We start from the raw sequence: 9,978 nt of genomic DNA on the forward strand, positions 1-9,978 counted from the left end.
GTCTCATTCCTTGCCAGCCACTGTCTGGTAATAAATATTACTGGACGGAAATGGAAGCAACAAAATGAATAAATATTCATTTAGAAATGCCACCTTGAAATCGCACAGCTGAATCATTCATAACTGCTCAGAGTGTATCACATTAATGCAGATTAATTGAATTTATCTGCCCATGTTACAATCCATTAGTACAAGATTTGGGTGGTTTTGTGAAAGGAAGATTAAACAAAATTAATGTGACGTGATGTAATGACAGCTTCATCCAACTCTGTTAACTGTCTTGGAAAAGTGATCATAATAGTAGGAGTTCTTGGCAAATCAGTGGTCTGTCAACAGTGGATATCAGTGTGTATAAAATCTTCTCATGTGGTTCTGTGCCAATTCTGTTTTATAATACTCCTACGAAATGCATTGGGGTGGTTTATTATGCTGAAAGAACTGAATCAATATTAAAAAACCTTGCATTTTACATAACACTTTTCATAATGACCTCGCATCCCAACATGCTTTTATAGCCAATGAAGCACTTTTTTAAAAAAGTGTGGTCACACTTGTGATGTGGGAAATGCAGTATTTGAGCTCAGCAGACCCCATAATCAGCAATCTGACAACAATCAGATAATCTGCTTTTCCTGCTGACAATCGAAGATAACCATTGGCTAAGGCAGGCGGGAATAAATCCCCTCTTCTTTGAAAAAGGAATTTTGCTTTTACATCCACCTGAGCAGGCAAATGGAGCTTTGGTTTAACATCCCTTCTGAAAGAACATCTCAAAAATACAGTGTTCCCTCTGTGCTCCATTTGAGTGTCAGCCTCGATTTTTGCACCAAGGCCTAAAACGGGACTTGAACCTTGAACATTGTGATTCAGAGGTAAATGTGCGAGCAATCAAGCTACAACTAACAAACAGGGTGGGATATCTTTGGTTTGAGAATGAGCAGAATCCAAGCCAATATTTTCTAACTGCAAAAGCATTGGAAGAAGAGGAGTAATAAATGCAAAATCCAGGCCCTTGAGACAATTTGAGCATTATAGAAATGAGGTTTGATCTTGCATACCAACCTTGCTGAAAATATCACCACTCTTTCAGACCAATTTTCTCCAGTTCTCTTTTCTCCTGTAGGTCATTGACTGCTTAAATGGAGTACAATACATGGGTGTCAATCAATCTTTGTTCCTATGGCCAGGCGAAAGCTATCCATGTCAGGAACCTGACAGAGTGCTGTCCAGCCGCTTGAGCATGACAACATCATGGATAAGCGCAGTTTGAACAATCGTCAATACTTGTTCCCGGAGGGGGCGGGGGGGGTGTGAATGATGACCCAGGGATCTCCCTATCAGACAGTGAGTTGCACACTCTTCAGATTTGTTGCATCAAAATCCTGGAATTCCCTCCCTGATGGCGTTTCAAGTCAACTACAGCATGTAGATTGTAGGATTTCAAGAAGGCGGCCCACCACCACTTTTTCAAGGGTAGCTAGGGATGGGCCATAAATGCTGGCCAGCCAGGGATGCCCATGTCCCACAAATGAACAACAAAAAAAACGTTAACAACAAGGGAACTCAAGCTTGTATGGAGAAATCTCAAGTGTCACACTGTATGACCTTCCTGCATGCCTCTGAAATCTGGATAAAAAGTAATGATCTATAAAATTGTGTGGGTACTAAAAATTTCCATAGACAAGCCATAAAGCAAGTGAAGAGTGTTTGAAATTGCAAGAGCAAAAAAGGACTGTTGAAAAAGTGATATCCAGAAAAATAAGCCAGCAATTCAGCTATTTGATCAGAACTGAAAAGCTCCAGCGATCTCTTCAAGAGGCCAGCAGAGAAGTTGACCTTGGAGTGTTTGGATGACGGATGTCACAGAATAGTTGCAGATGGGTGAGGATGGTGCAAGGCAGATGAGCACGACACTATGGCAGCAGATTTCCTGGCAACAGCAGATAGAAGCCGGAGCCAAAGAGATGGGTTATCTGTCCTGTGGTGTTTCACTAAGGTCCCAGATGCCTCGATTTCTTTGCTGTCAGCTCACATTTCTAACATGTTGCCGCACAAAAGATGTTTGAGTTGAAGGCTGAGAAAATGAAAAATAACTAACCAGGCCTGGCACATGGTCGTTCTGCTCCAGCAAAGATTCAGCTGGGCTACAAATTTTCAGAGCTTTTTTTTTTAAAAATGGATGTTCTGCCAAAGTTGCTGGAACTAATGGGAAAAGATCTGCAAAACTCACCACAGCAGACTAAAAGGAATCTAAGAAATACTTGCCTTGCACCATCTCAAGGCAGACCAAAGCACTTTACATCCAAAGAAGTAACGTTATGAGTGTAAATTGAGTAATAAGATAGGAAATGCAGCAACTCATTTCTATACAGCAGGATCCCACAAACAGCAATGTCTTAATGGCCAAGTGTTTCTTTAAATCTGGATCTGTTTAGTTCTATTGTCTGAGTTAAAAAGGAATCCTTTGCAGAGGAGCCACATATTCAATTAAATCAAGATCCTCAGCTCAGAGCTTCTTGTCTCAGTTAATCCACTGCAGCCCAGCTGCAGATTGTTCTGGTTTTAAAGCTGAGCCAATAGACAATAGGACTGACTTCCCTCAGACTGATACAGTTCATCAGTGACACTGCACTTCCCAATCGAAGATAACTCCTGCCTCCTTGACCTGTCTGTCTTCTCTCCACCTATCTGCTCCACTATCCACTTTCTATCATCGCCTCCCTCTGTCTCTATTTATTTCAGAACCCCCTTCCCCTCCCCCATTTCTGAAGAAGGGTCCAGACCCGAAAAGTCAGCTTTCCTGCTCCTCTAATGCTGCCTGTGCTCCTCCAGCTCCACACCTTTTTATCTCAGACTCCAGCATTGGCAGTTCTTACTATCTCCTTTTACGTAGCTGCAATGAACAGGGAGAGAAGAAGTGACTCACAATTCACGTACATCATGTACTGGCAACAAAGGCAGAACAGCCGCAAAGCATTGGCCTCCCACTGCTCTCTCTCAACCTTCAGACGCTGCTTACACTAGAGAAGGAGGAAGGATATGTAGCCAAGCATTCAAATATTGTTTTAACAAAAAACATCACTGGAGTCCAGGATATCCAGCCAGGTCCTTCTGGTGTCTTAATCGAACAACAGATGTCAAGCTTTTCACTTCCATTCTCCCCACCAGCCCCCGAGTAACAGCACCAGTCTGGAGGTCTTCCAAGAGCATCATGCAAATAGTTGCTCCCCATATGCAAGACTTGACTGTGAGGGTTGGTGAGCTGTTGGACTGTGGAGGATAACTGTTCTCTGAACCTGGTGGCCTCAGGCTCACATTTCCCAAAATAGGACATAGCTCCCAATGTGTGAGGAATCAGCTGCCCCTCCCAGCCAGCAAACACACAACTGCAACAGAATTGCGAACCCTTTCCCATCCACTTTCCACTAGGCATGAGGTGACTCACAGAATGAAGAGGACATTTGTTTCTAAGGGACAGCCAGCAGTATGACACAAGGCCAGTTAGCTCACTTGGCAGAATGGCCAATACATGGTTCAGAACACCACCAACATCGGTTCAACTCCCATTCTGGCTGAGGTAGACTCGGGAGCTGCCTCCTTGGCTTGAGAGTGGAAGTCAATGGCAAACCATCTTGAATAAGAAACTTGGGGGGAGGGGCATCTAAACCTTGCAGATGAGGAGTGTTTCTGTGAAGTTATAATGTTCAAACAACCTCTTCACGGATGAATCATGGCTCCTTGGACGAGATAACAGTGAGAACCACACTCCAGAATGAGATCACAAAAGAAAGGAGAGAAGGTTGCTAACAAAAACAACAAAGATTACCAGCTGTAGTATGTTAAGAAGGTGCTGTTGAAGGAAACTAATCAGTGAATATATCTTGTATGTGGTACACACTGGTGCCACTGTAATGGAGGGAGTGAATGTTGAAGGTGGTGGATGGAGTTTCTTCTTTTTAAAAGAAGCTGAAGTTTCACAAGAACAAGCTTATAGGTAATGCATCAATTCCTCAGACTTCCAGCACTAGAGTGCTGCCTATGCAGGCCACCAAAGGTGTTTGGCTCCTTGGTTGGGAGATGAGTTTGTGGAGTGATAATGATGTTATCTGCACTCTACAACCAAGTCAGGGAGAAATAAGGCAGCTGGGTTCATTCTGGAACGGTCAGGATGGTTCTTATTGCATTGATGCTCACATCAATAGATTTTCAGTGTTACTAATGGCTAGTCTTCAAACAGTCCAGTGAGAAATGGAGACATCTCAGCCCAGTTTTAATTCCAATCAGCACTGAATGAGCTGATTCCGGTCTGGGTGATAGCAGACGGGACTACGGTTAGCCTTTGAGTTTCCTGGGGCGCAGGGTTGAGTGGGGAGAGGACATTAGCTTGGGTTTTCATTCCTCTCCAAAAATAGAAGAAAAGTAACAGGGAAAGAGTGTGGGAGACAGTTAACAAAGATGTTGACTCCAAACCAAAATGCTTTTGAAACTAAAAGATACTATCCCTTTAAGATAATAATAGGGCCCTGCAAATCCAGAAAGAGCTACATGTTGTAACAGTTATTGATGAAAATGGGACAGGAGCCATTTGTGTCCCTTGATCCTCACTGTTTCCCTGTCTGGTATGCACTTCCTTCTTGGCTGGCCTGAATACCATATGTCCATTTAAGGATATTAAAGACAGGTTCATCTAATGTTTCTCTGCTTTGAAAGTCTCTCTTTATGACTTTGTGGGATTTGTTTTTTTTCATAATCAAACCCTCAGGAACGCAACAATTTCAAAACAAAGCAGCTGACAGTAAATTGTGTAGACTTGTATTTAACAGGGAAATATTGACAGCCCACTCTGGAACAGGGTAGATGGTGGGGAACATTTCAGATTTAAGTTTCACTGGCTTAAGTGCAAGGAAATTGTTAGGACTGTGATAGTATTTTAAGTAAAGGAGCATAATCCCATTCAATAAATTCTTCATATCAGCAAATACAGGGTGATTATGGTGAATTGTAATTATGGCCTTAGGGAGAGTTGATGGGAAGTGTTTGAAAATGTATACTGGCCAAGCTCTAACGGTTTCAAGGGTAGATGATGACGTACTGAGCCACACAGACCAGAAAGTCTAATCCCTTTCTTCAGCAGAGTAAACAGGCCAGGTCATTGAGTTAGTCCTTGGACATGACTCAGAGTTTATGCATGGCATCCTGAGGAGTCATTGAAACATTCCCAAAGAAATAAAAATCTTTGTAATCACAGACCACCACAAATTTTCTTCACACTGCACAGTGACAAATGGAAAATCCTGTATCGTGACCAGTGTGCACCTGAGGGGTTGGGAAGGAAACTTTACAAAGTTTTTCCTCCCCTATCTGGCCTTGGGTTTCCCTTTTGTATTTTATTTTGTATATTTGTGGATATATACCATGGTGGGGGTGCGAAAAGAGGCTAGTATTTAATTAGAGGTGGTGATGGTATTAATCACTGGACTACTAATCCAGAGACCAAGGTAATGTTCTGGGAACCTGAATTTAAATCCTGGCACTGAAGATGGTGGAATTTGAATCCAATAAATATCTGGAATTCAGAGTCTAATAATGACCATGAATCCATTATCAATTGTTGGGAGAACCCATCTGGTTCACTAATGTCCTTTAGGGAAGGAAACCTGCCATCCTTACCTGGTCTGGCCTACACGTGACTCCAGACCCACAACAATGTGGTTGACTCTAAACTGCCCTCTGGGCAATTAGGAATGGGCAATAAATGCTGCCTAGCCAGTGAATTTTTAAAAAAAAAATTACAATGCAAAAAGTACCTGAGAGACCTGACTGACCATTTCCAGTGCATCGATGTTGCATTTTAAAACATAGGAGTGAAAAACTTTATTTCCTAAAGATAAGTTCTTAAGTACAGGAGACTTGACACTTTAACTCCAATCCAGGACTTCAGTTGTTTCATTCGGATGCGAGTCCATTCTAATTCCCTGCTGTCCATGTGCTGTGTCAAACAGTAATGCACTTTTAAAAATCAGTGAATTTTAGAATCATCGGAGGATGATTAGAATCCAGTCATTCAATTATAAGTGTTAAATGGTGTTTATTAAGGTGATCTGGTCCCTGTGGCAGGATGTTTCATGTTAAGAGAGCTGTTATTGGACCCATTGACCTACCAAGAAACAAAATCTGCTGAAATTGTTTCATTCCGTAAATCTTTAACACGAAGGAAGTTGATGGTTTAGATTCACAGACATTGATTCCATAGGGGCATCCAGAACACAGAGAAATAATCTTAGAATTAGAGAGTGACGCCTTTCAGGGGTGAGGTCAGCAAACACTTCCTCATATGAAGGAAATGTAGAAAGCTAAAACTCTATCCCAAAATGCTGGGAGCTTTCTGGACTTCCATTGTCTGAAATATTGCAGATTAAGGATGACTTGGTTGAGGTTTGAGGCATTTTGAAATAAATCAAAAGGATAGCCAGAAATGTTTTCCACTTTCAGAGGAAGCCTTGGAAAAGGGAGCATGTCTGTAAGGTCAGAGGCAGTCCATTCAGATGTGGAGTTAGGAAAATGTATTCAAACAATGACTGTCCACTGTGAAACACTCTTCCACAAAAAGCAGTTGATGCTAATCAACAAATAAATGTGAAATTGATGAATTGTTGTTCAATTTATCAGAATATATTAAGCCAAGGTGAGTAAATGGAATTAAGGTACCAATTGGCCGGTGTTTTTTATTGAGTGTAAGAACATACAAAGGGTTGAAAGGAAGTCTTCTCTTCTTATGCAATTAAAAATGTCAAAACACAAATTGATAGGTTTATGCTTGGCAATGCAATTAAAGATTGTGGAGTCAGACCAGGTGGATTAAGCTGAGGAAAAGGTCAGCTAGTTATCAAACAGCAGAAGGAGCTGACTGGCCTCTTCACGATCCTATGTTTCTGATCACTATCCTGTGGTACCCACACTCTCAAACATCACTTGGTTCCAGGATGGCATTCCCTGCTCTGATTCATTTCTGCGTCCGCGACCAATCACTTGTGAGAACAGTCATGAAGATTGATCGAATCTTATAGCACAGCAGGAGGACAAACAGCCCATGTGGTCATATCGATCCTTTGAAAGAACTATCCATTTCATCTCACACTCCTGCTCCTTCCCCATGGCACTAGGTGAGGTATCAGAGGGCAGCTGGAACTGAGCTTCAGCACAAGCCACAGATCTTCAGGTGAGGGCAGGGAGGGGGTCAGTGCAGGCACTTCAAAGTAGATGGGTTTCCACGGCAATGCTGCTGTTTTCATCATGGCTGACGACTGGTAATAAGCAGCAACAGGCAGTATAGAGTCTGTCCTTGTGACATATTATTCCCAGGGCAAAAGCAAAGGCCCCCAGGCTATGTTGATTCACAACTCACTCTTTATATCCTACACCCTTAGACCAGAATCACATGCTGTTCTGTTGACCCTAACCTTCTCGTATTCCTCCTGAACCCAACCAAATATGGTCTTTTCCCATTCTGCATTGCTCAGATGCAATGGTACTTTTACCCATCAAACCACTAGGGGAGCTCATCATTAAAGAAAACAGAACTCTCAATTCTTTATATTATTCATTCGTTTGCATAATACATTTCCGAAAGAACCTTGGAAAATAATATTTGGGTGTTATTTTGTTTTACAATTTCTGTTGAACAGATTTGCCAATCGCCATCTTGCCCACTACCAACCTTAAACCTTCGATAAATGATCAAAGACAAGCTCCAAACCATTGCTCTATTTTGCAGCAGGAACAGGTCCTTCGAATGCAGGACCCGACTATTCCATATAGTTCGTATTTTTTATTTCTGCTCTTGCTGTAAGTCACATTATTACAAATGCAGTCTTTATATCCACGTTAATTGCTAGCTGTCATTGCCATTATAGATGTTACATTAAGTATATTCAACCTCATCATTGAAACGTGAAAGAAAACATATAATGTATCTTGCAAATTGTACATTAAGAATGTGACATAGGAACAGCTTGTAAGCTAAAATCATTTACACATTGCCACCACTATTTCACAATTGCAGATACCCTTGTCTTCAAACCTTGGCAAATGCTTCCTCGTATAATGGTTTATTAAGAAATAAATCAATCCATCCACGTTTTCAGAGAAAATTATACTAATTGTCGTCATTGCTCGGTGTCTGTTTTTGCCCCCTGTTGGCCTATATTATTGAACCTGATCATTCACTTCCACTTCCGAACCTCTCAGCTAGTGCGCTACCACCAGCTCTTTCCCACCCAATTGCATCAAATTATTTGCAGCCAAATAAGAACAATACTTAAATTCTGATAATCTGCTGGAATCCAATCTATCACTCATTCCTCAATAACGCTGTTGCAGTTGGCCATTCCAGGGACTAATTGTTCCAAACTTTTGTTTCCAGACCCAAGTTGTTTCACAAAATCAATCTGACCAGGATGATTTTTTTTTTTCCTGTACCATCCAATGTTCTTTTTCTAAGTTTCTATCTTAATTCAGATTTCCTTTCCTTCTCTTTCCTGAATGGAGTATTTCTTCTCTCGTTGTTCCTCTACCTCTCACACTCTAAATCTCACCAAATAAGGAAATAGATGTCTAGTCCTGTTACTGAAGGCCTCAGATACCCCATTTCTTCATTTGCATTGTTAATAATCATATTTCCCATAATGTGCAATGTTGAAAAAATAACGTCGAGTTGGAGAGGGTGAATATGCCTAAGAAACGGGGCATGAGATGTTTTATTCCCTTCAGAGCCAACCTATAGCGGTTAAGCATAAACGGTTATTTGGACACTAATGTCATGAATTTTCCAGTTTGCCAGGATGTGACTTCAAAGACAGTTATACAAAGACAAATTGACATAAAATAAAGTAATTATTGGCTGCTATCAGTCTATTGCTGAGCAGTCCAAATGCCAAGTTCCTTAAATAATGTGAGATAACAAGACGTAGAGCTGGATGAACACAGCAGGCCAAGCAGCATCATAGGAGCAGGAAGGCTGACATTTCGGGCCTAGACCCTTCATCAGAAATGGGGGAGGGGAAGGGGGTTCTGAAATAAATAGGGAGAGAGGGGGAGGCGGATAGAAGATGGATAGAGGAGAAGATAGGTGGAGAGGAAACAGACAGGTCAAAGAGGCGGGGATGGAGCCAGTAAAGGTGAGTGTAGGTGGGGAGGTAGGGAGGAGAAAGGTCAGTCCAGGGAGGACAGACAGGTCAAGGGGGCAGGATGAGGTTAGGAGGTAGGAAATGGGGGTGCGGCTTGAGGTGGGAGGAGGGGATAGGTGGGAGGAAGAACAGGTTAGGGAGGCGGGGACGAGCTGGACTGGTTTTGGGATGCAGTAGGGGGAGGGGAGATTTTGAAGCTTGTGAAATCCACATTGATACCATTGGGCTGCAGGGTTCCCAAGCGGAATATGAGTTGCTGTTCCTGCAACCTTCGGATGGCATCGTTGTGGCACTGCAGGAGGCCCAGGTCGACTGAGGAATGGGAGGGGGAGTTGAAATGGTTCGCGACTGGAAGATGCAGTTGTTTATTGCGAACCGAGCGTAGGTGTTCTGCAAAGCAGTCCCCAAGCGTCCGCTTGGTTTCCCCGATGTAGAGGAGGCCACAACGGGAACAGCGGATGCAGTATACCACATTAGCAGATGTGCAGGTGAACATCTGCTTGATGTGGAAAGTCTTCTTGGGGCCTGGAATGGGGGTGAGGGAGGAGGTGTGGGGGCAGATGTGGCACTTCCTGCGGTTGCAGGGAAAAGTGCCGGGTGTGGTGGGGCTGGAGGGGAGTGTGGAGCGGACAAGGGAGTCACGGAGAGAGTGGTCCCTCCGGAAAGCAGATAAGGGTGGGGAGGGAAAAATGTCTTTGGTGGTGGGGTCGGATTGCAGATGGCGGAAGTGTCGGAGGATGATGCGTTGGATCCGGAGGTTGGTGGGGTGGTACGTGAGGACGAGGGGGATTCT

Source organism: Rhincodon typus, chromosome 31 (assembly GCF_021869965.1).
Source record: "Rhincodon typus isolate 14 chromosome 31, sRhiTyp1.1, whole genome shotgun sequence".
In the NCBI taxonomy this organism is placed as follows: domain Eukaryota; kingdom Metazoa; phylum Chordata; class Chondrichthyes; order Orectolobiformes; family Rhincodontidae; genus Rhincodon; species Rhincodon typus.